Here is a 21,046-nt window from a genome sequence, read left to right as displayed (position 1 = left end):
TGTTTTTGTAGGTCCTTTTCTTCTCTTGTGTTTCCCACTTAGAGAAGTTCCTTTAGCATTTGTTGGTGGTGCTGAATTCTCTTAGCTTTTGCTTGTCTGTAAAGCTTTTGATTTCTCCATCGATTCTGAATGAGATCCTTGCTGGCTAGAATAATCTTGGCTGTAGGTTCTTTCCTTTCATCACTTGAAATATATTGTGCCACTCCCTTCTGTCTTGTAGAGTTTCTGCTGAGAACTCAGCTGTTAATCTTATGGGAGTTCCCTCGTATGTTGTCATTTTTCCCTTGTTGCTTTTAATAATTTTTCTTTGTCTTTAATTTCTGTCAACTTGAGTACTATGTGTCTCAGCATGTTCGTCCTTGGATTTATCCAGCCTGGGACTCTCTGCGCTTCCTGGACTTGGGTGGCTACTTCCTTTCCCACGTTAGGGAAGTTATCGACTATAATCTCTTCAAATATTTTGTCGGGTCCTTTCTCTCCTCTCCTTCTGGGACCTCTATAATGTGAATGTTGGTGCGTTTAATGTTGTCCCAGAGGTCTCTTAGGCTGTCTTCATTTCTTTTCATTCTTTTTTTTTAATCTGTTCCACAATAGTGAATTCTACCATTATGTCTTCCAGGTCACTTATCTGTTCTTCTGCCTCAGTTATTCTGCTACTGATTCCTTCTAGTGTATTTTTCATTTCAGTTATTGTATTGTTCATCTGTGTTTGTTTGTTCTTTAATTCTTCTATGTGTTTGTTCTTTATTTCTTGTAGGTCTTTGTTAAATATTTCTTGCATCATCTCGATCTTTGGCTCCATTATTTTTCCGAGGTCCTGGATCATCTTCATGATGGTTATTCTGAATTCTTCTCCTGGAAAGATGCCTATCTCCACTTCATTTAATTGTTTTGCTGGGTTTTTATCTTGTTCCTTCATCTAATACGTAGTTCTCTGCCTTTTCATTTTGTCTATTTTTCTGTGAATGTGGTTTTCGTTCCACAGCCTGCAGGATTGTAGTTCTTCTTGCTTCTGCTGTCTGCTCTCTGGTGTATGAGGCTGTCTAAGTGCCTTGTGCAAGCTTTCTGATGGGAGGGACTGGTGGTGGGTAGAGCTGGGTGTTGCTCTGGTGGGCAGAGCTCAGTAAAACTTTAATCTGCTTGTGATGGATGGGGCTGAGTTCCCTCCTTGTTGATTGTTTGGCCTGAGGTGACCCAGCACTGGAGGTGACCAGTGCTGGTCACAGGCTCTTTGGTGGGGCTAATGGCAGACTCCGTGAGGGCTCATGCCAAGGAGTACTTCCCATTACTTCTGCTGCCAGTGTCCTTGTCCCAACAGTGAGTCACAGCCACCTCCCACCTCTGCAGGGGACCCTCCAACACTAGCAGGTAGGTTTGGTTCATTCTCCTCTGGGGTCACTGCTCCTTACCCCTGGGTCCTGATGTGCATACTACTTTTTGTGTGCCCTCCAAGAGTGGAGTCTGTGTTTCCCCCAGTCCTGTCAAAATCCTGCAATCAAATTCCGCTAGGCTTCAGTCTAATCCTCTGGGAATTCCTCCTCCCATTGCTGGACCCCCAGATTGGGAAGCCTAACGTGGGGCTCAGAATCTTCACTCCAGTGGGTGGACTTCTGTGGTATAATTTTTCTCCTGTTTGTGAGTCACCCACCCAGCAGTCATGGGATTTGATTTTATTGTGATTGCGCCCCTCCTACCATCTCATTGCGGCTTATCCTTTGTCTTTGGATGTGGGGTCTCTTGTTTGGTGAGTTCCAGTGTCTTCCTGTCGATGACTGTTCAGCAGTTAGTTGTGATTCTGGTGCTCTCGAAAGAGGGAGTGAGCGTATATCCTTCTACTCTGCCATCTTTAACTAATCTGCATTTATATTTTTAAATGAATATTATTTTGTGACATGTTGGGGTTGATGACATTGAGGCACAAAAAAAATTTCACTCTAGAAATCATATATCTTGGCACCCGTCCCTCATCCTGGCATCATGCTGGGCAAAGGGCTGATGCATTCGGTAGTCATATATATAGTCAGAGCAGGGGGCTGGCTGCTGTGATGGAAGAATCCTTATCTGTCCCTGTCATTACCTTCATGGAGCTTACTGTAACTTTTGGGTAGTAGATAAACACGAAAAAGACCAAATATAATATCAATTAGTGGAACTAGAGCCAGGAGTAGAAAACTTAGAGTGTTGGACCTCGTGTGTGTGCCTAGCTAGCACCCTGACTGGTTCCTAGCAGGTGCTCAGGAAATATTTGTTAAACGAATAAATATTTTTTATATCCCATATGATTGCTCTGAGCTATCATATATTTGCATCTCCATTGGTAAGAATGAGGCTTCAAGATTCTCAACCATTTTTCTTCCTGGAAAATTGGCTTTTTAATACATACAGTTAACAAATGAGTATCAGAATAATCTAGTCTGCTGACTCTATGTCCAGGGAGACTTCTGAGGTGGAAGATTCTCCTATGCGTTAGAGGTAGGGACCTTCAGTGAAGACTTTTTAATAGATCTTCATATGTCATTGCTGTGCAGAGACCCTGCCCCTCTTTAAATCTTTGGTGTCCTTCAGGGACTCTTCATATTAGCTTTCAAATCACCAAATATCATTTCACAAATAATTCCTTTTCTCTCATTTGTGACTATTTCAATGCATTGTCTTCTGGATCAAGCTAAATAGTTCCGCTCTTTCCTTGGCTTTTCTACCTTTGAAATTTTTGTAGATTATAATTATTCCCCATCTTGGCAATGGCTTCAATGAATTATCCATTTTCTTTAATCCACCCAGATAACTGGATTCTTTTATGGGCTTAATCATCTTGCTGCTCTTGTCTGGAGTTCTTCTCATTGCTTTTCATTGGTTCTGAAAGGAGATGCCTCAAACTGAACTCTGCACTCTGGTGAGATTTTTAAGGAGCAGATGTTCTCTTGGTATCCCTATGATGCAATTTTATTGCTATGTGGCTTTTTATGACATGATCAACAACTTGTGTTTTCTCCAAAACTGTGCCTAAAGCTTTGCAAACCTTTACTTTCACTTACGGGTCTTCACTTTATTTGTATTTTGTGAAGAGGGAGAGAGAGAAAAAGAAGGAGGGAGACTGCCCACATGTGTGTATGAGATATAAGACAGAAGTGTCAAATGCATTTACATTTCCAGGGAGATGAAGAGGGGAAGGGCAAGATATATAAAATAAATAGCTAAAAGTACATATTATACAACATAAGCGAATATAGCCAATATTTTATAATAGCTATAAATGGAATACAACCTTTCAAAATTGTGAATTACGGGCTTCCCTGGTGGCACAGTGGTTGAGAGTCCGCCTGCCGATGCAGGGGACACAGGTTCGTGCCCTGGTCCGGAAGGATCCCACATGCCGCGGAGTGGCTGGGCCCGTGAGCCATGGCCGCTGAGCCTGTGTGTCCGGAGCCTGTGCTCTGCAACGGGAGAGGCCATAACAGTGAGAGGCCCACGTACCGCAAAAAAAAAAAAAAAAAAAAAAAAAAAAAAAAAAAGATTGTGAATTACTATCTTGTACACTTGAAACTTATATAACATTGTACATCAACTAGACTTTAATTAAAAAATTAAATTCAAAAGAAGGGTAGATAAGCTCCCTAGTCTAAAAAAAAAAAACAAAAACGAAGAAAAGAAATAATTTCTTTGGACCCAATCCATTAGAGTTTACAGCTATCTAACTTAACAACCTTAACAGCTCTGATTCACTCAGTAGTTTATAAAATATTGTTTTATAGATAGATACATCGTTAGGTACATAGATATATAATATTTAATCCTGTGGGACAGACTTATCCCCATTTTACAGATGATGAAACCAATCACCAGGGGAGTCCAAGAGCTGGCCTACTGAAGCAATGGTCAGATCTGGGACAGCCCTGGATCCCCTGACTCCCAAGCCAGAGCCATTTCTCCTCCAAAACAGCTGCTTCCTCCACCACAGCTGTTGTTTAGAGAAGCCAGTTCCAGTTTCAGATACTGTATATATAATAAAACATTATGGTAAACTTTATACGCATCCTCAAATACTGATTGTGTACTTTGTTTTATCAGATTGTTTTGCAAATGTCAAAAGAAGGGAATAAAGAAACTAGGAAACCGGAGTGCAGCTCATGTTTTTCTTTGCAGAGACCCTGGTGAAAGACTTGTATCATGAGCCAAGGACAAGCCCACTGCTCTGAGCTTCCTCTGGTAGAGTGAGAGAGACCAAACATTACCACGCTCTGGTGATAATAAAACAGAACACACAGCATGAATAATACAATGATGATTTACCGGGCTGAGAGTCCCCAAGTTATTAACAGGTTGTCTTTCCAAATGTTCTCTAGAAGGAAGTTGTTTGGAATAATGAATGCATGTTCTCATGGCAAAACGTCTTATAAATGAGGTTAAGAGTTTAGGTCTTAGCCACAAAAGCCTGGTTATAGATGCATGGATTATAGTACTAGGTGTCCCAGTGTCTCTATAGTAAAAAAAAAAAAAAAAAAAAAAAAAAAAAAATGTGTTCTGGGATGTTTAGGACACAAAGCTAAACCGTAGCCCTCAAGCACTGCAGTAAATCAGGATCTCTCCAGGCTCTCCAAATCACCAGCATCCAGGTGGAATCCTGTGGCCTGAGGAAGGAGCTCTGGGGGTACAGAGACAGTGAGGGCCAGGAGAAGGCCCTTGGAGAAAGGAGGAATAGGGCAGTTGACATTAGAAGCTATTGTGAGGGCCAGAGACTCCTGCCACGTAAACCTGAGGAGAGGTTCTTCCTTTCTTTACTCTTGCCAGCCCTGAAGGCTGAGCCATCACCTCTGCCTTCTGCTGTTTGCCACTTGTTGCTTCAAGTTTCCCTTTGAATAGAAACATTTTGGGTTGGAATTGAGGCTCAGGGCTTCCTCCTCATGCTGTGTTCCTGAAGCCAGCACACAGTGATGCAAAAGGTTGGCTGTGTTGATACCTTTTCAGGTCCCCTTCCATAAAGATCATACCAGAGGAAACAGTCTTTGCCATGCTCTGCTCCCCTGCTGCTCTACCAATATCATTCTGTAATTTAACAAGGACTTATTTAATACATAAACTTGCAAGATATAACTGGCTAAAGTATCAGGGGCTTAGGTTGTGACTATTTGGAGAACTTAAATCTGATATCATCTGGTATAAATTACCCAGATTCACATCCTTATTCTTAAGGTTATATATTTATATCTAAATTTTTAGTGCAAATTTTCAAAGATTTCCTTCATATTCTTGCAACAATGATGGGCTCTGGAGTAGGACTGCCTGGTTTACAAGCTTTTTTGCTGTTTATTTAATAACTTATACAAGGGGAGTAAAAATAATACCTACCTCAAAGGGTTGTTGAGAGGTTTAATGGACTGGTTTTTGTAATGAACTTACCTTCATAATTACCAGGGTAAGCGCTCAGTGTTTTCTTTGATATTATCATTGTCGTCTATGGATGGTCCAGCACCTGTGGATTTATAATGACCTCCCAGGCTCTTCCAGTGGAAGACAGAGAGTGGGAAGAAGCGATTCCTCTTCTTTGCTCTCACCACTACAGCGACTGGCCTACCCAAGCCCAACCCCAGAATGAATGAAAAGGGGAGATGGTCCAAGGGCAGTGGATGGAGAAGGAGGCAGCAGAGCATAATAGTGATGAACATGTATTTGGGGGGCCCATTGTCTGGGTTTGAGCCCCCTCTCCACCCCTTAACTCCTATATGACCTTGAGCAAGTTACATAAACTCTCAGTGCCTCAGGTCCCATCTCTGTAAAAAGTATATAATGATAGTATCTACTCACAAGGTTGTTGGGAGTATTAAGTGAGTTAATGTATATAAAGAAAATAGAATAATACCTGGTATACTGTAAGTACTATAGAAGGAAGTAAGAAAGGGAGTGCTAACCCAGATACAGTTACTATTAACAAGCAGTCCCCTCCAGTGGCTTTTCTTGAATCCCTTATGTATCCAAGATGCGTTTATAGGTCAAGTGTCTTTACCCACCTGAGTTTTTTCAATAATTTTCTAACTATCTTCTCATTTTTTTAGTATATGTTTGCAGTTTTTTCTAGCATGGTTTCTTGATGTCATTGTAACTTTATTATCAACTTTAGAAAAGAAACAGACGAACAGATTTAAGCCCTCCCTTACATAAATAGACTCTTAGTTTGCAACTGGAGGGTATCCAAATTTTTCCCCTTCAGCGTCTAAAAAGATAGGTAAGAAGCAGTCAAATCCATGTCTGTCTCTGCAAGAGGGATAACGCAGTCGTTCTTGTACAATTCCTATTCTCAAGCAACACTGGACTCTTCTTCTTTGATTAATCCGTTTATGTAAGGCTATGCAATTTTTCCAAACAAAATGGTCTGAAATGATGAGAGACAGCGGACAGAATAAGACAGGATGCCAGACTAAAGCAGGCATCTGCCCCTATATTTGTTACTTAGCCCCTCTGAGCTTCAGTTTCCTCCTTTGTAAAATGGATATAATACCACGTACGATTTGGTGCACAATTTACAGTCACTGAGATCATGAATTATTATTGCAATGCTTTATTTTACTGTGTTAGTTGTGTTTTCTTTATTGGTTTTATCAAAAATCTGCATTTATCCATGGAAGTATGCTATGTAGGTTAGTTCCATCTTTCATGTGTGGTGAGGCAGGAGAGGGTTGAGGACAGTTGATCTTAAGGAATGGATGGATTGCATGCCCCTCAGGAATGCCTCCATAGATGTTGTCTTCCTCACTTGAACTTCTGATATGTCCCCAGAGGCAGAGAGCTCACAGCTGTGTTCCCTGACAAGTCTGCAGTGTGCTGTTCTATGCCTAAGGTTTGTGCAGAAATGTAAGGTCCAGCAGTGAACCATACTGACATAAAGTTTGACATTCTCTTGTGAATGTTAAAGAGCTGACAAGGACACTTGGCTGAATTGAAGGCCATCTTTCCTTCCTGTGGAAGCAGTTCACAGAAGTCTCTGTAGTCATGGACAAGTTTCTCCTGAAGTGGTTTGGGGTCACCACTGGCACACAAACAAAAGTACAACCAAGACCCTGGTTACCTAGATCATAAAGCATGACTCTAGTAATCTTAGTCTAGAGAATTTTTAAAGCAGATGTAACCAAATGCCTGCCTCAGTCATAACAAAATAAAGATCGCAAAAGGGAAAGCTATCATAGAATGTGAAAGTCTCAACATTCAGACTTATGTACTCTCCAGTGAGGATCTCTTGGTATTGAGTATGCTAATTTGCTGTGTCTTCTCATTCATGAGTGTCTGTGGCAGCATTATGAAAAGTCAGTGAGATCTACAATGGTGAGTTTTCTGCTTTTAATTTTTCCACATTGATTATAATTTCTAAAATATGGAAGGATGAAACATATTCTGAATCATCTACTAGACTACCTTATAACTAAGTAGTGCCACATGATCTCAGTGCTCTGGTTTATCTGTGAGTTTACTGTCATATTGATCCCCAGGGATAACATACAGATAGAGATTTTCTGGCTGGCTTTAGGTGATATGTCCTAATGTTAATGAGACAGCGTTCATCATGTGTCTGCTATTGTATTCTTGTTGGATTGTTTTACTGATTATAAAGGCAAAACTTCTCTTTTATAGTGATCAGCTACAACTGAAAGATATTTTCACAGACTAGGATTTTAGCTTCATAATTTAATAAATGTAGGATGTTTTGACATCATGAAAATGACAGTGTGGTGGAATAATGTTCTACATTAATTGTCACAGGTTAATGAGAAAAGAACAGAGGCAGACTTAATATATAAATGGGATTTTTGTACCAAATGAAGAATAAATGACATCACAACAGCTAGTAAAAAATGCCAAAGGTTTGATAGTTGGTGAAATAGAGAATTCTGGTTGAATAATTAAGTCATCACAGGGCATATAGCGGTATAAGCATTACTGAACTCACAAAAATCCATGCAGAGCAATAGGTACCATCCATGTTTCTCACAGATGTTCCTTCCAGACCCATCTTTGTACATCACAACTTGCAGTAGTTCATGAGGAGTAAGTGGTAGTAAACAATGAGGAATTTTCCATTAAATTATATTTTAAGATTATTTTTTAGTATTAGTTTTTGGGTGGACTGCTAAATGGATGGGCCCATTAAAACAGTGGATTGTGGTCTAAATTAGCTATTCTTTAAAGAGGAAAGATGACTACAGTGATGACTATGATTTAAGGAATGGTCCATCAGGCTCAACATTACAACTATACAAGTTTAAAGAAAATGAATCAAATGCCATATGTGTGTGTGTGTGTGTGTATGTTACAGTTGAACCCACATAGATCATTTAGTTCAGCAAAACAACATATCATCTGCCATGTCAAATTATTTGATTAGTTTAGCTACATAGTTTTATTTGTATATGTTAAAAGATAAACTGAGAATATTAAATTTTTAAGAGTTTATTTGAGTATTTTTTTCTCAGATATTATTTTTTTATTGGGGTATAGTTGCTTTACAACTTTGTGTTAGTTTCTGCTGTACAGCAAAGTGAATCAGCTATATGTATACATATAGCCCCTCTTTTTGGAATTTCCTTCCCATTTAGGTCACCACAGAGCATTAAGTGGAGTTTGCTGTGCTATATGGAAGGTTCTCATTAGTTTCTGTTTTATACATACTAGTGTATATATGTCAATCCCAATCTCCCAATTCATCCCACTCCCCCTTCCCCCCTTGCTGTCCATATGGTTCTTCTCTACGTCTGTATCTTTATTTCTGCCTTGCAAACAGGTTCATCTGTACTGTTTTTCTGGCTTCCAGAAATATGCGTTAATATACGATATTTGTTTTTCTCTTTCTGACTTCACTCTATATGACAGTCTCTAGGTCTATCTATGTCTCTACATATGACCCAATTTCATTCCTTTTTATGGCTTAGTAATATTCCATTGTATATATGTGCCACATATTCTTTATCCATTCATCTGTCAATGGGCATTTAGGTTGCTTCCATGACCTAGCTATTGTAAATAGTGCTGCAGTGAACATTGGGGTGCATGTGTCTTTTTGAATTATGGTTTTCTCTGGGTATATGCCCCATAGTGGGATTGCTGGGTCATATGGTAATTCTATTTTTAGTTTTTTAAGGAACCTCCATTCTGTTCTCCATAGTGGCTCGTATCAATTTACATTCTCACCAACAGTGCAAGTGGTTTCCCTTTTCTCCACACCCTCTCCAGCACTTGTTGTTGGTAGATTTTTTGATAATGGCCATTCTGACTGGTGTGAGGTGATACCTCATTGTAGTTTTGAGTTGCATTTCTCTAATAATTAGTGATGTTGAGCAGCTTTTCATGTGCCTCTTGGCCATCTGCATGTCTTCTTTGGAGAAATGTCTATTTAGGTCTTCTGCCCATTTTTGGATTGAGTTGTTTGTTTTTTTGATATTGAGCTGCATGAGCTGTTTGTATATTTTGGAGATTAGTCCCTTGATTTGAGCATTTATTGATTGGACTCGGGTAGTGCCAAATCAGAAGTTCTTAGGAACCCTCCACTAACAGGAGTCAAGGGAAAGACTTACTTATATAGAGAAACTGTAGCAAAGAAAGGAAATTATTTGATTGGCTATTGCTTAAAGTCTAGTTGGCTGTTTGTGATTGGTTGTCCTTAGTGTTTTCATTTGGTACCTTGGAGGCATTTACAGGTTGGGATTTTGGTTTGCTTATGGAGGTCACCGTGGCATTAGAGTCTAATGGCCTCCTTGTTTAATTAATTTAATGTATAATATGAAGCTTTGTTTAGATTTTTACAATATATGAATTATAAGCATGTTTGCACATAATTAAAATATAATAATAATTTAAGACAACGATGAAAGATTATAACAATTTTTTCCTCCAAAAGTTTTCTTTATTCAACTACTATATAAGAGTTTTTTAATGGATAAAGGTTTTAGTAGTAAAATTTAAGATTGATGGAATGCCCATTGTACATACATAATTTCTTACTCTTCTCATTCTAAAACTAGAAAATTATATTCCAAAGGAATAAATTACTTGTCCAAAGTCATACAAGTACTAAGTAGCAGAACAAAGATTTGAAATAAAATATGCAGGGTTGCAATTTCTACTCTTTTCTCAAAACAATAAATGTCCCACAGTTTTAGCCAAGTAAATATAAGAGGGACAGTTAACAAAAATAATGAGTTTGGTTTTGGAAAAGTTGACCAGTAGTTCTTATTCTTTGATGGTGATTGTACTCTAGGTCCAGGGATTTGATGAAGCTGTAAATCATTAGGATGAATGATTCTTGCATAAGAATAAAGAGCATTCTACACTAGCTCAGAAGTACTCATCAAAAGTGGAAAATATTGGGCTTCCCTGGTGGTGCAGTGGTTGAGAGTCCGCCTGCCGATGCAGGGGACACGGGTTCGTGCCCCGGTCCGGGAAGACCCCACATGCGACGGAGTGGCTGGGCCCGTGAGCCATGGCCGCTGAGCCTGCGGGTCCGGGGCCTGTGCTCTGCAACAGGAGAGGCCACAACAGTGAGAGGCCCGTGTACTGCCAAAAAAAAAAAAAAAAAAAGTGGAAAGTATTTAGCAACTGCTGCATGAATCTCACTCATCTTCCACTTTTAACATGATATCAATATTCACTATTAACAAATGTGATTTATAGGGAAAATGATTGCTTTTCTACTCCTCCCCCTTCTCTTCTTCCTTCTCCTTCTCTTCCTTCTTCCTCTTGCTGTTTCCCCACCTCTCTTCCTCTTCTTCCTCCTAAACCTTCTCCTTCTTCTTCACTTTTTTGCCCTGTTCCTTTCTCCCACCTCTGGTCTCCTGATGTCATTGTCCACCTCTAGAGACATTTCCCCCATGTTGATCTTCTAAGTAGGAAACTTTGCCTTCATAGAGCGACTTAGAGTGATACCAGCTCCACTGTCCAGGGCAAGAGAAAAGACTTTCGTTTATCTTATAGGTGGATTATAATGTCCCAACAATTGAGAATACAAAATTAACACTGGAAGACAGTATTTGCTGGAGGGAATGAATATATCAGAAAGGCATAAGATCTTTTCAAATAAAAGCAAATCAAATATTTATTGAGCAACTACCATGTGCGAGGACTAGAGTAGTAGGTAAAAAATGAAAACAAGGATAAGGCAAGCCTTGTCTTCAGATTGGGCATACAAAAATGTAAATTACAATGCAAGCTAAATAGTTGCTCAAGACAGCTATGAAAAAAGTTAAAAAGAGATATAAAAGTAATTTATAAATAAATAGTGAAGGCTAATGTTATAAAGTTGAAAGAAGACGGAGGTAGAATTTGAATTGTATCTGGAAATCTTATAAGAATCTGCATAATGGGAGAAGGGAAAATATATTAGGACTATTGTTGGAAGAAAGTGCTGAATTATTCTGATCAATTCTCTGTATAATTAGACAAATCAATAACAAAATATTTTAACAAAACCCCAAATCACTAATGAAGATCTCCATTTGAAGAAATTGTATATTATTATCAGGAAGAGTAGGGATGGTAGTATTGGTAACAGTAGAAAGAATTGTAGTTATGGTGGTAGCTACCACATATGGAAACCCTACTACATCTACTACATGCCAAGAACTGTAAACAGTACTGCAGACCCATCATGAATCTAAAAGATTAAATGTGGCAGGTCATGAGTGGTAACTATAAATTGTTTATTTTTTCCTTACCTATTGGAGTCCATCTTTTACATTTAAACATGCATTACCTTAAGTATTAGAAATTGTCAGAAATACAATTTGTATGGGGAGAAAACGTATTATTTTGGCACCAGGCAAAATGAAAAAAGTTCTTTTTGCACACACGTTTCCAGTTTTGCTGCTTAATTTTGCAAAGAGGTAATTCTACGTCAAAATTAGGCCGAGTGAAAAATGCACACACAGTAATCTTCATTTTCATTATCTGGAGTAGTTCAAAAGGCTCAAAAAATGGAACTATTCTCAGAGAAAGGAATGCATGTTCAGGTAATTACAAATAACAGACGCATCTGGTTATCTTAATTGTTTGGGAATGTCTCAATTAGCTGAGAATGTTTTCATGATGACTTGGAGACAGTGAAAATTTTTCATAGCAGATAGGATTCAACAGTGAGTGGAAATATAGGCAGCTCACCCTGAAGTCTATTTATGACTACAGAATCCATTCAAAGATTCATATCTTTTGGATTTTATTTGCCTGTAAAGGGAACAGAAATGTGATTTTGTTTTGTTTTGATCTCTGCAGCTTCATGGTTGATCTGAAGAGGAGGTAGGACTGTCGATCCTGTGGATGCCTAGGCTAAGGTAAGGCATGCCAGCCTCGTATTTTCTATCTTGACCACAGTTCCATTTCTTAACAGAGGTTGCTTCTCGATGAAATTTGAGTTTTAGGCTTCACTGAAATGTGATTCTCAGGTTTACTCAGTAATTTGGGCTTGCTCCTTGAGAAGCTTAGAAGGATCCCCAAATATAGGTGCATCCTCAGTCTTGTTTAGGACTGACGGTTTTTGGATACTTTGAAATAATTCACATTGGTATACTCTGCTCAGTTACTCAGCAACATTGCTTATCTTAGACCTGCCACCGTAGGATTGCTACCATACCCTATCATGCTTCTAGGAGGTCAAATTCAATCCAGATCCTGGTCTTTTCTGAGTTTTACTTTTTTAAATATTGTATTTACTTTTAAAAAAGAAACAGACTTGTCAACTGCAGGACAGTGCATAAGCAATTACCACGATATCCAACAAATCCATGTCTTGTACTCCCAGGCTTCCTTCCTGGATGAAAATGCCCCTCTACCCAACTCCCTTGCTTTGTGGTTTATTAATGTAGATTAAAAGAGATGGGCTCATCTGTTACAGGGGCAATTTCCAATGCAACTATTTAGAAATGCTCCAAGAGAGATTTTTCCAATCTTGACAAACACTCTCTAAAGCCAGAGGAAACTTCTCATAATTCTTAGTGAAGAGGTTATGAATTATTAGATCTAATTCTTTGCTTAATAGCCAGTTTACATAGAAAACATGATCTGGATTAAATCCTATAGACAGAGGGAAGACACACCTGGGGGGATTAATCTAACCAGCAAGCAGATGCCCTGTTGTCCCAAACAAATTGTGAGCAATGTTATTTATCTGTCAGCCCTTGAAATAGAACGTGGACTACTCCACCAAATCTTTCTTACCTGTAGGGATTAGCAGGGGAAACCTAACACTCTGGCGGTTAACTACTCCTATAAAAGAAGTCAGCATCTTCCTAATTTTTCAGTGCAGCTCCACATGTATACAGCATAAATGCTTAGGAAGTATTAAAGAGGGTACAAATGAAAGGGAGTGGGAAATAGGGAGATGTTCAGGAGAGAAATCGTTGACCTCCTCTCAGGAATGGTAGGATGTAAGATTCTGGTGCTTTAACCATGTTTCAACTTCTAGCCTATAGGTATACCTTTTAAAAAGTAGAGCCTACACCTGCTATTATTTTTCAGAGCCTTACAAAGTCACAAGGATCTCTAGTTAATAGGCATCTAGTCAATAGTATTTCTTCTTAAATTCTGGACTCCTAGAAGCAAAAATATTAGTGAATTAGTACATTAAGTCATGGATCCCATATGGACCAAGGCTCTGTCTCTCAGGGCTTCTCTCCTGCCTCGCATTTTCTCACCCCATCCTTGCTTTCCCACTGTGGAGATGTTAGACAATTCATTGTTGGATTCTGTACAAACTCTTCATGTTTTGGAAGATAGCAAGCAATCCCTTTAACTTACATAGACTGAAAACCTTTTCTTTGTGAATGAAATATTAAGTGGCTGTCATGTAGACATAAAACCTACCCTCAAGGAACATCTTCTTACCCCTTATTCCATGTCTTTTCACCAAGAAGTACACTAGCTTTGGCCCCTTCCCTTTAATATATACCACTATCCTTCAGGGTTTCCAATTTTCACCATTCCTAAATCCGCCAGAATTGTTATCCATGTCAGAAAATCCTCTATAATTGTCTTCCCTTCAATACCTATCCACCCTTCAGGGTTCACTTAAGTCTAACCCCTCCCAACTGCCTTGAAGCCTTTGATTACTATTCTAGTTTCTAAAGACCTTCTATCTCAGAAGAGTTACAGTATTTAGTTCAGCAGTGGGTAACATGAACATTCAATCAAACCCAGTGCTACCTGCATTACCGTGTATATAGTGAGAGTAGTAATCTTGCTTAGAACAGGAATATGCTTTATGTATTTAGCACTATGTTTGGTCAATAATAGGTTATCAGGTAGGATAGATTAAGGGGAGAGAATCTGCCAGGCTGCGATCCTAGACTCTTCCAATGGTGGTTCTGAATGGATGTTTTAGACCTTACGGAAATGAAAGTTAAATATCTAAGGATATGTTGGCAACTGGCTGGTTTTATTACCGATGGAAAAGTCCAAAAATGTTCATAATATAAAAAATGTCAGAAATGACATTATAGATTATGGAGACCAATATTCACTTATTACAAACTAGGAAGCAAAGTTTCAAGCATTGTTCCTAATTCAGTTGTTAATATATTTTGGTTCTCAAGGTTCAAAATGTAGGTGAATTAGTGCTAGACAAACACTGATGAAGGGAGCACTAGGACTGACACTAGGCGAGTGACTCAGAATCAACTCAACAGAAATAACTCCCAAAGCAGAGGGAAGAAGAGTCTGCTGCTCTGTGGGGTAGCAGAGAGGGTTCAGCTTCAGAATCACAGAGAACTGGCCTTAAGTCTCAACCATGTGGCTTGGACAAGTCACCTAACCTCTCTGAGCCTCTGTTTCTTCACTTGTAAAGTGGAAGTAATACCTCACAAAATCAAATGAGATTGAAATTCAGGTAAAACAAAAGTCTCAGGGTTTAAAAGCTGCTGAATAGAAATGCAGTCTCGTTAACACTATTACTCAAACCTTGATGCCCCAATACCAATCTCGTTTCTGCAGAAAAACTAAATTTACAGAGTTCTTCTTCCCAAATATTTCCCAATTCCAGGGTGACTTTCCTATGTCCACTGATCTGCCCTAATTTTCCATCCTTGCTACAATGATCTCAGCCGAGACTCCACAGAACTTAGGTTCAGAAAGTGCCCCAAGAAGTCCTGCTCCAAGTTGAAGCCTTGTTCCCTTTATCACTGAGGTGCTGGCTGCAGTAGAAACCTCCTCACTACCTTGCCAGTGGAGTGAGAGCCAGTGCCAGGCACGGGACCAGGGCACTGGCACTTGTGTGCTTGCCTCTGAAGGCAGTGGAACTTGAAGGACCAGTGAGTGAGTTCCATCTTCACACTCACAGAGTCAGGATCAAACTGGCCCTTTGTAGGTTTGTTTGGATTGGAGGAGGGAGGGTAGGGTACCACAGCAGGGTTTGATTGAGGTGTGACATATTACATCTTTTAATTTTGGAGATTTTTCCATTGAGAAATTATCAGACTTTATCTTTGCTTACGATACAGGGTCTCATTGGTCCCGTTAATTCTCCCTGTGATCTAGCCTCCATCTGGACCTCTACCCAAGTCTGTCTGTCTGCCTAACTATCCACTATCTTTCTAAGTTCCCATATTCCCAGGAGTCTCTTCTATGTAAAATAAGTAGGCACAAAAGACAAGTGGATTCTTGTCCACCTGGCTTAGTGCATGACGTCAAAGCATTGGATAAATACTTGATCCATACTATACACAAGAAAAGAAAATCAAGAGCAGAAATTTGGAGCGGTAAAGAGTAGGTAGGCCACATGAGCACTGCTCCAGAAAACTAAGCTGACATTAAACAGTTTTTTTTTTCCGGTTGAAATAAACTGAAAGCTGTCTGAGCTTCACCTCTGAGTATGAAACAGATAAACAGGTTTTCATGTTAATTGGATAATTGGTGAGCTGCCATCACATCAAATTTCAAACAACTTTGAGGTTGTTTACTTGTTTGTTTTTAATATTCCTGATATTAAAAACTGCCTAATATTCCTGATCAGTGCTCTTCTACATACTACATGGAGGTGGAAGATTGGTGGGCACAGTTAGAGAAGCCTAGAAAAATCTAGAAAATGACTTCATATAGAAGTGTCTCCATTTTTATAAGAAAATAATGGAATTTTAGCATGAAAAGGCTTAACTCCTTGAAATCACATTCTGATACACTACATTTATAGATGAAGACACTGGGGCAGAGAGAGGTTATAAGTGGAACCAAAATATTATTCCCGAGAGTTTTAAGTAGAAGCCTAATTAGTTTAAGAAATTCTTAAGAAGAGGGCTGAACTTATGACATTTTCCAGACTTTCTGGGCACAGTATGTAAAATAATCTCAACTGGTGAATCTTCACGTTCTGCTTAGTATAGACAGGACCAAGATTATGGTCAACAGTCATTATATATATTGGATCTTATTTTGAGAGCACTGATATTTGCAATTTGTAGATGCTTTATTGGGGCTCAGGGGCAAACATTTGTACAGCATTGTTTAATTTTAGAAGGCACAGAGTTAAGTATGTTAGAAACGGTGATAGAAAAGAACGCAAGCATTCTCCTGACAGGAATGTGTCCTGACAGACATTCCACAAACTGAGCTGCAGGGAGGTATGAGCTAGCTTCACCCTCCTGATCTCCACATCATTTGTAAGATGACTTTGCAGCTCTACCTATCATGAAGTGGAGTCTACCTACCACTGGGAACCTGGACTGGCTTTGTGACTTGATTTGACCAATAGAATATGGCAGGAGTGACAACATGCCAATTCAGAACCTAGGCCTCAGGAAGCCTTGTGGTCTCTCTCTCTCTCTCTCTCTCTCTCTCTCTCTTTCTCTATGTCGCTGTAAAAAAGCCCAGTCTAGCCTGGAGGAGGAGAGAACATGAGAAGTAGAACAAGTTAGCCAAGTTTTCCTAGGTGAGGCTCCAGCTGTGGGACAGAACCAGCTAAGACTGCAAAGCTACCTCGCTGACTTGCAGCTTAACTCAGATGCATGCATGAGCAGTGCCGGACCAGTATGGCCCGGTGGCCTAACCCATAGCCTCATGAGCAATAGTAAATGGTTACTATATGAAGCCACATCATTTGGGGAGCAGTAGTTATTGTGAATCATTACTGTGACAATAGACCACTGATACAGAGACGTATGTGTCTGAAAGGATTAGCTCCATCTGTAATATTAGTTTAGCTCCGACTTTTGGTGAAGTGGATTAGATGTCACTAATGTGTAGAGAAAAACATAAGGATGTGAATATAAACAGATATATCTATTTTCTCTGAGTATATATATAGATAAATATATACTCACACATACATGCAATATATATATAACCACATCTCTGTTGATATGCTCAACTTTAAACATACATTTGCCTATATCTAGATTAATAGACACAAACTATAAAATCGGACAAGATGTTTTACATGGAGCTCCTCAACCTGATACATTCATCTTCATATAAAGGTAAATTACTCATTTCTCTTGTCAAGGGTTTACTAAAGGATCTATTGGTAGCATATCCTGTGCACTGAAATAAACTGGCTCAGGGCAGCTTTACGCAGGAGGTTAGGTAACTAGCATATCTTGTGATTTAGCCAAACACAGGTTTTATATGCTCAACCATCTTTTCTTCCTCTTATTATGGTTCCGGTGGCCCTGCATGAGATTTCTCACATCAGTGGTTAGTCCCTGTATCATTTTTATAGGTCTATTTTTAAAAGGTGCTTATTTAAGTGACTGGTAACTAATCATAGTTCTATAATTGACTGAAAAGTTGACTCAGTGTAAAACCCAAATTAAACTGAAAAAGAAACCCAAATCCTCATTATAAATTATTCGTTGCAGCTCCACAAACACGCATTTTTACAAACAGCGAAAGCAGGAAGAGACAAACTTTGCCTTCCTGCAAAAAATATGTTCAACAATTACAGACCAAAATTTATAGCAAAAGGAAAAATGTTCCTCTTTCTTTGCAGTGACACTACTAAAAGGAAAGAAGTATAAGTACTGCTTAGTGTGGGCCAGGAAATGCCTAAATTTTAAAATTAGAATAGTAGCATTTTATTTTTGGACAAGCTCAACTGATCTTTTTACACAGAGCGACATACGAGCTTAGGGGGGCATGACCTCATCACAAAGATTTGGGCTTCAAAGGCCGCTCCTCAAACCTCTTGCTGATCACCTGCCCTTCTACCACCCCAAATTAAACATTTAAAAGTTTTAAAGCCTTCTTGCTTTACATTAAACATTTTTCTACCATCCTCCAGTCAATTACCCAGAGGCCAAAAATATATCTTTCCCCATTCAGCCCATGGCACCTCCACTGTGAAGTGCTCTAAATCCATTAGCGGGGCCCTCTCTGTGTGCTGCATCATCAGAGGAACAAAGCTGTGATGATGTAGAACAACCCACGTTCATGTATATCACCAGAGTTCTAGCCTCCTGATCAGCCGGCGGGCTTAATAAACATTCCAGATGGCTTGCTCTGCCTGAAGGAAGAATGGATAATCACACTGCACTCCCCTCCAAACAATAATAAAATAAGGCCATAGTAGCACAGAAGCCTGAGCCTGCCAAAAACAGTGAAAGGACTGCTTAGAACAATAGAATCAAGTGATTGGAAGGCACATCAGTGCCCTCACCCTTTATGAAGGAAGGTGGCCTGCTTTCCTATAAAGCATGAAAAACCAATTGTGTTATGCAACAGCTCTGCTGAAAAATAAAACAACAACAAAAATAGAAAAAACAAAACCTAACAACAACAAAAACTCCATCTAAATACTTTCTTTTAAAAGAATTTGGTGAAAAGGAAATGTAAATGAAAGCTCGGAAATAACCTTTGCAAGCCAGAACCCTGAGCTATGCATACATAGCCTGAGACATACAGCTGTGGGTTTGCTTGTAAGTAGACAGCAGAAGGGGGTTGATCAGTTTCATATTCACTGTAAGGAATTCTGGGTGAGATTCCATAATTAGAGTGATGGCGGTATTCTGTGGAGTGTCTGCAGAGGCTTAAAAGATGGATTCTCAGAAGGAATTGAGGTGAGCACCCTGGTACTCAGTGCTGAGGCCGATTCTTACAGCATACATCCCTCCTCTTTTTCGTGTTTGCCCTGAACTCCTCTCTCCCTTTGCTTCTTGTGTTGTATCTTTTGCTTTTTGGATAGATATCCATCTGTTATAGTTAATATGCTCCAGATTGATAACTAACTTATATTCCCTTTTAGTTCAAAACATTTGATTTTCTTACTGTGTGATTAGAATATATCAGAGTTGGAAGTTAAAATCTGCTCAGTATTTATCAAGAAGGGTCTATGCACAGCACAGAGGATTTGGGGGCCAATGAAACGACTCTATATGATAGTATAATGATGGATCCATGTCATTACATATTTTTCAAAACTCATGGGATATACAACACCAAGAGTGAATCCTAATGTAAACTATGAACAATGACTGATAATGATGTGTCACTGTAGGTTCATCAATTGCAACAGAAATTTCACTCTGGTGCGAGATGCTGATAATGGGAGAGGCAATCCATGTTTGGGGATGGGGTATGTGGGAAATCTCTACTTTCCTCACAATTTTGCTGTGAACATAAAACTGCTCTTAAAAAATAGCGTCTATTAAAAAAAAAAGAAAGGTCTATGTAAGCTTGGTATTTCCTTTATTAATTGAGGGTCTACTAGGGAAATCATACCTAGAAGTCTGAGTAGCATTCTTGTTTTGTTTATGTATTTATTTTTGGCTGCGTTGGGTCCTTTTGCTACTTGCAGGCTTGCTCTAGTTGCATTGCGGTGTGTGGGCTTGTCACTGTGGTGGCTCCTCTTGTTGCAGAGCACAGGCTCTAGGTGTGCTGGCTTCAGTAGTTGAAGCACACAGGCTCAGTAGTTTTAGCATGCGGGCCCTAGAGCATGCAGGCTTCAGTAGTTGTGGTGCACAGGCTTAGTTGCTCCATGGCATGTGGGATCTTCCCAGACCAGGGATTGAACCCATGTCCCCTGCATTGGCAGGAGGATTCTTAACCACTGTGCCACCAGAGAAGCCCTGAGTAGCATTCTTGATACTCAACTTTGACTCTGCCTATGATCCAAATGAAAATTTTCAAGTTCTGACTAGATGTATCTGCATATCAGAGTATACTAAGATTCTTTAGGGTAAGCCAAAATCAAAAGATCATTCCCCTGAGGAAAAGCATCTGCAAATAAGGGGCACATGTTGCTGGTCTCCATCTCCCCTAGTAATACTTTTCACTGCTTATTATGAGTTGTGGGTTGCTGTGGTGATGAGAAGAGGGATGAGCCAACAGAGGTTGTGATTCTTGATGTTGCCATCTGAAGAGGGACATATCCATTTAAGGATCTGTAACGTTTTATACCTGTGCCTATATATAGTTCATTCTCCTTATCCACAGGGTTCTGCATCCACGGATATGGAAGGCTGATTGTATTAAGTCATTTTACATAAGGGACTTGAGCATCCGTAGATTTTCTTATCCAAGGGGGTCCTGGAACCAGTCCCCCACAGACCAAGGGATAACTGTGTAAAATTTATGAAAAATCAGTCTTTTAAGTTGGGTTTGATATTTGGCATCTTTTATTCCCATGATATCAGCTTATTTTGTAAAGCTAATGTAAACATTCTGCAAGCCAAATAGTCCTCTGTCTTCAATACATTATTTAATATACCATAGGAGACAAGATGGTGGAGTAGAAGGACTTGAGCTCGCCTCCTTTCATGAAAACACCAAAATCACAACTAACTGCTGAACAACCATTGACAAAAAAAGACTGGAACCTACCAAAAAAGATATTCTACATCCAAAGACAAAGAAGAAGCTACAACAAGATGGTAAGGAAGGGTGCTTTCACAATATAAATTAAATCCCATACCTATTGATTGGGTGACCCACAAACTGGAAAAAAATTATATAGCACAGGGCTCCCACAGGAATGACAGTTCTGAGCCTCACATCAGGCTCCCCAGCCTGGGGGTCTGGTATCAGGAGGAGGAGCCCCCAGAGCATTTGGCTTTGAATGCAGGAGCTCAACGGGACAGGAGGAAACAGAGAC

General features: G+C 39.5%; 2 long non-coding RNA genes across 3 annotated transcripts in view; one reads left to right on the top strand and one right to left on the bottom strand.

Annotated features, from left to right (window-relative positions):
* The first annotated feature begins 214 nt into the window (after nucleotides 1-214).
* The window catches only part of LOC141276334 (uncharacterized), a 46,381-nt gene continuing 25,549 nt past the window's right edge, over nucleotides 215-21,046 (top strand). The window contains exons 1-3 of one of the 2 annotated variants that reach the window (XR_012325696.1): nucleotides 215-1,368; nucleotides 12,247-12,305; nucleotides 20,668-20,825. This is a non-coding gene — a long non-coding RNA (uncharacterized lncRNA). The remainder of the gene's footprint in view (nucleotides 1,369-12,246; nucleotides 12,306-20,667; nucleotides 20,826-21,046) is intronic. The other variant, XR_012325695.1, reaches the window with a different exon arrangement.
* LOC141276335 (uncharacterized) overlaps nucleotides 9,924-21,046 on the bottom strand; it is a 122,877-nt gene continuing 111,754 nt past the window's right edge. The window contains exon 3 of the long non-coding RNA XR_012325697.1: nucleotides 9,924-10,536. This is a non-coding gene — a long non-coding RNA (uncharacterized lncRNA). The remainder of the gene's footprint in view (nucleotides 10,537-21,046) is intronic.

Source organism: Tursiops truncatus, chromosome 14 (genome assembly GCF_011762595.2).
Source record: "Tursiops truncatus isolate mTurTru1 chromosome 14, mTurTru1.mat.Y, whole genome shotgun sequence".
Classification (NCBI taxonomy): Eukaryota; Metazoa; Chordata; class Mammalia; order Artiodactyla; family Delphinidae; genus Tursiops; species Tursiops truncatus.
The sequence above is the reverse complement of the archived record's forward strand: the minus strand, read 5'-3'. Positions and strand labels throughout refer to the sequence as shown.